At 40.8% G+C, this 5,298-nt stretch overlaps 1 non-coding gene across 1 annotated transcript; it reads left to right on the top strand.

Annotated features, from left to right (window-relative positions):
• Positions 1-1,453: 1,453 nt before the first annotated feature.
• On the top strand, positions 1,454-1,557 carry LOC148546202 (small nucleolar RNA R71). Its single transcript, XR_015901836.1, has one exon. It is a non-coding gene; the product is annotated as a small nucleolar RNA R71 (small nucleolar RNA).
• Positions 1,558-5,298: the final 3,741 nt, after the last annotated feature.

Raw genomic sequence — 5,298 nt, 5'->3', positions numbered from 1 at the left:
AGGAAATATAAAATCTCCCACTTTCACCAACAAATCCTCAACTATCCCATGAGGGAATTTAAAAGTTCGATCTGCCAATTGGAGGGCCATTCTTGTTGGTTTGGCTTCCTCAATCTTCATTCTTCTCATCATTGTTAGAGACATCAAATTGATGCTGGCCCCTAAGTCACACAAGGCCTTCTCCACCATGACTTCTCCTATGATGCAGGGGATTTGGAAACTGCCTGGGTCCTTCAATTTCTGAGGCAATTTGTGCTGAATGATGGCACTGCATTCTTCAGTTAACAACACAGTTTCCTCATTTCTCCAGCTTCTCTTCTTGGTCATTAATTCTTTTAAAAATTTTGCATAGAGTGGCATTTGCTCTATTGCCTCAGCAAACGGAATGTTGATTTGGAGCTTCTTGAAAATCTCCAAGAACCGGGAGAATTGACCATCCTTTTCACTTTTCATCAAACGTTGAGGATATGGTGCTTTAGGTGTATAAGGCTTCAGGACCTCTTTTTCTTTTTCTTTTGTTGCAGCCTGTGTAAAAGATTGTCCTTGTTCCTTGTCTCTCACATGTTCCCTTGCTTCATCCTCTATGATTTCCTTCAGATTCTTTCCACTTCTGAGGGTTATGGCCTTACATTCTTCCCTTGCAATAGCCTTGGCAGCATGAGAAACGCTTGTCCCAGGGTTTTGCTTAGACAAATACAAAATTTGATTTTCTAGCTTCTGGATGGCAGCTCCTTGGTTTTGCAGGTTAGAATTTACTTCTTCCTTAAAAGCTTTCAATTCGGTTATGTCTTGACTCATGGTTGTAAGCATTCCTTCTATCCGGTTTAATTGATCCTGAAATTGTTGGTTCGGATTAGGTTGGGTAGGTTGATTATTTTGGCCATGATATGGTGGTTGAGGGTAAGTGTTTTGTGTGGCTTGGTATGATCTTTGGTTGGAGTTTTGGTATGTGGAATTGTTATGTTGGTTGTGGTTGTAAGGTTTGTGGTTTTGTGGTTGGTTTTGTTGGTTTCCCCACCCAAAGTTTGGGTGGTTTTTCCAGCCTGGGTTGTAAGTGTTGGAATGTGGATCATATGATTGCCTTTGTTGGTTTCCCACATAGTTGGCCTCTTCCCAATCACCTCCTTCAATGCTTACTTCCTCTTGATCTTGTGTGTGTATTGCAGCCACTTGCTTTGTTTCTAATTGCCTGGTAAGCTCTGCTAGTTGCTTGGCAAACACCTTGTTTTGGGCTAGAATTGTATCAACATGGTTCAGCTCCATGACTCCCTTAGTGTTGTGCCTTTCTGATGCATAGTAGTACTCATTCTCAGCCACTGTCTCAATCACTTCAATGGCCTCTTCCACAGTCTTTTTCCTGTTCAATGAACCTCCTGATGAATGGTCCACAGCCTTCCTTGATTCATAAGAGAGTCCATCATAGAAAATATGCAATTGCACCCAATCATGGAACATGTCTGGTGGGCATTTCCTTGTCAAGTCCTTGAATCTCTCCCATGCCTCGTAGAGAGTTTCACCATCTTGTTGTCTAAAAGTCTGAACCTCAGATCGAAGCCTATTGACCTTTTGTGGAGGGTAGAAACGTGCCAGAAACTTGCTTTCCACCTCATCCCATGTTGTTAGACTCCCCCTTGGGAATGATTCCAGCCACTTAGCTGCTTTGTCCCTAAGTGAAAATGGGAACAAAAGCAGTTTATAGGCATCTTCCTGGACTCCATTGGACTTCACAGTGTCACAAATTCTCAGGAATTTTGTGAGATGTTGGTTTGGGTCTTCATTAGCACTTCCACCAAAAGAACAATGATTCTCCACCAGTGATATTAGCTGTGGTTTGAGCTCAAAATTGTTGGCCTGAATGGGTGGTTTCTGGATGCTGCTACCACAATTCCCAGAGGTTGGGTTTATGTATGAACTAAGAACCCTTCTCTCAGGAATGGCATTGTTTCCATCAGCTCTCTCATGGTTGTGAACTTCTCTATCCATGTTGAGATCTAGAGCTTCCTCAAAATTGTCCTCAGATTCTCCTTCAGATTCTTCTTCTCCCAGTACTCTCTTCCCTCTTGCTTCCCTTCTAAGTCTATGAAGGGTCCTCTCTGGTTCAGTATATGGAGGAGTTGATGTCTCTCCTCTCCTACCTGTCATACAAGAACACAGCACAGGCAACAAACAAGTGAAATACTCTTGGTTAATGGAAGAGTATGGTTAGAGCAATTGAGGAATTAATTCAAACAGTTAGTGAGTCAGTGAGTTAGTTGCTTGAATTTAAAGGCATAAAGAAAGAAAGCATGTAACAGAGTGCAGAAATTAAAATTCAACAAGTAACTTGTACTGAATTAATCAAAACAAAAAAAAATGCTCAATCTAGTTAACTTCCAATTTGAGAATTGTCAATCGAAAACCAATCCCCGGCAACGGCGCCATAAACTTGATGCACATAAACTAGTTATGCTACGATTTAGGAAATTGCACGATCGGCAAAATTCCTTCCGGCAAGTGCACCGGTTATCGTCAAGTAAAAACTCACAATAGAGTGAGGTCGAATCCCACAAGGATTGGTTGAGTGAGCAATTCGGATTAGAAGTGTGTTCTAGTTGAGCGGAATCAAGATTGAGATGAGAATTTGCGGAATGTAAAGTTGGCGGGAAAAGTAAATGACAAGAAATTAAAATGGCAGAATCTTAAATTGCATGAATTAAAGAGCAGAAATTAAATTGCTGAAATTAAAAAGGGAATGGGGGTGATTGCATGAATTGAGTTGCAGAATGTAAAGAGAAGATGTAAATCAGAATTGGGGGATTCATTGGGTTATAGGAGATATTGAGATCTCCGAATCAAAACATGTTTATCTCTTCCTCAACCAATGCGTTCATTGAATTTTGCTTGGCAATCTTATATGATTGGATCCCAATCCCTTGGCTCACCAATTCTCTCTAAAAATGAACAAATTCCCAATCCCTTGGTTTAAATGTTCATAAGAAGAGATGATGCTCGATCACTGATTATACCACACAGTTTCATGAACCACAATTTGGTAGGATTACATATCACAATATCCATCCAAACCCCAATCCAATTCACTGTGAGAAAGCTTCTCTAGCATGAATCCTCCATTCCTTTCCCAAGGTTCCGAAGGATTCCAATTATGGGTAGTTTCTTTCCCAAGACAACTACCCAATGGAATTAGATCGAGAAGCTTTCTAACAAAATTCAAGAGAAAAGATTGAAGAAGAAGATAAACTATTATTGATTCATTGAATTACAATAGAGCTCCCTAACCCAATGAAAGGGGGTTTAGTGAGTCATAGCTCTGAATTCAATTACAAAGATATGAAAACTAGCTCAAAGTGAAGGTAAAAGTCCTCTCTAACTTAAATTCTATCCTATTTATACACTTTCTATATTGAGCTTCTGTTGTGCTTCTTGGGCTTTGAGGCCTCTCCCTGCTTTCCTTTTGTCTTGGGTTTATGATCCATAATCTTGATGAGGTTGTTGATCCAAATTCTGTAACATTCATTGAGCCAACTTAGTGATAATCAAATAATGACACATGACTCAATAAATTGAGATTTCAAACTCATCAATCCTTCAGGCCCAATCTCATAAACCATGATATTCACTTGGGTTTCATACCAGGGTAAGTTTAAGTTAATGTTTGTGCTCAAAGACTAACTTAAACCGCAATATTTTTGGCCCAGAAACCTTTTCCAAGAGTGGCGTTTAAGTTGCAGTTTAAGCTTAAACTGCAGCTTAAACGCCAGCCACTTCCAGTGAGGCCTTTTGTAGAAGCATGTTTAAGCTTCAGTTTAAGGTTAAACTGAAGCTTAAACGTGGAAATGGAAGAAGGCAGCCCTGGAGAGTCATGTAGTCGAACACGTTTAAGCTTCAGTTTAAGGTTAAACTGAAGCTTAAACGTGGAGATAGGAAGGGCAGCCCTGGAGGTCGAACACGTTTAACCTCCAGTTTAAGGTTAAACTGGAGGTTAAACGTGGAAAAGGAAGGAGGCATCCTGGAGGTCGAACACGTTTAACCTCCAGTTTAAGGTTAAACTGGAGGTTAAACGTGGAAATGGAAGGAGGCATCCTGGAGGTCGAACACGTTTAACCTCCAGTTTGAGGTCAAACTGGAGGTTAAACGTGGAAGCTTAGAATGGTAGCCCTGGAGGTGTCGAACACGTTTAACCTCCAGTTTGAGGTCAAACTGGAGGTTAAACGTGGAAATGGAGAAAGCAACCCTGGAGGAAAGTTCTTGGTCGAACACGTTTAAGCTCCAGTTTGAGGTCAAACTGGAGCTTAAACGTGGAAATGGCTCCCTGGTGCTCTTCCCACTTCTGGCGTTTAACCTCCAGTTTAAGGTTAAACTGGAGGTTAAACGTGGAACTCCTTGCTGAGTGGCATTCTCATTCTGACGTTTAACCTCCAGTTTAAGGTCAAACTGGAGGTTAAACGTGGACATGCTTCTTTGGTGAGACTTTCCATTCTGGCGTTTAACCTCCAGTTTAAGGTTAAACTGGAGGTTAAACTTCAATTCCAGCATTTCTTAGCCTTCATGATTCTGGCGTTTAAGCTCCAGTTTAGGCTTAAACTGGAACTTAAACTCCACATGTGATAATCAAGCTTCCTTTGTTGATTTTGTTACTTCCTTGCCTAGCCTCTTCTTCCCTGAAATCATCCAAACAATTGCATCAAAGTCTTGCAAATTTTCATGAGAAATCTTCCATTCATAGCATTCAAGTAACATAACTAAAACTCATGGAATTTGCATCAAAATCATATTGTTTGGATGGTTCATTGCTTTGTTCTTCCTTTAACCATTTTTGGTTACTTTAAGCTCAAGAAAATGCATAAAACAACTAAAACTAACAGAAAAATGCTAGTGAAACTAGCCTATGATGCCTTGGCATCAATTACCAACATACTGAAGCAGCTACAGCTGAATCAACAACAACCTCAGCCTCTCCCGCAACAACAATGTCAACAGTTGGTTCCTCTGAGAGTGTACGGAATATGTGCCTGCTATACTCATTACACTGATGAGTGTCCACAGCTCTAACAAGAAGACAACACCTTGGCAGCTACCCATAATTTCTACGATCGCCCAAATCCAGGATACTATCAACAAGGCGGTAATTATAACCAAGGTGAGAACTACAATCAAGGTTGGCAAGATAACTCCAACCAAGGATGGAGAGATAATTCCAACCAAGGATGGACAGACAACTACAACCGAGGAGGCAGAGACAATGGAGGAAATCAGAGGTGGAACAATAACAGACAGCAGAACCAAAACCAGCCTTACCGA

This window comes from Arachis ipaensis, chromosome B9 (assembly GCF_059453495.1).
Source record: "Arachis ipaensis isolate K30076 ecotype BB chromosome B9, ASM5945349v1, whole genome shotgun sequence".
NCBI classification, from domain to species: domain Eukaryota; kingdom Viridiplantae; phylum Streptophyta; class Magnoliopsida; order Fabales; family Fabaceae; genus Arachis; species Arachis ipaensis.
Note: the sequence above shows the minus strand (reverse complement) of the source record. Positions and strands in the feature narration are given on the sequence as shown.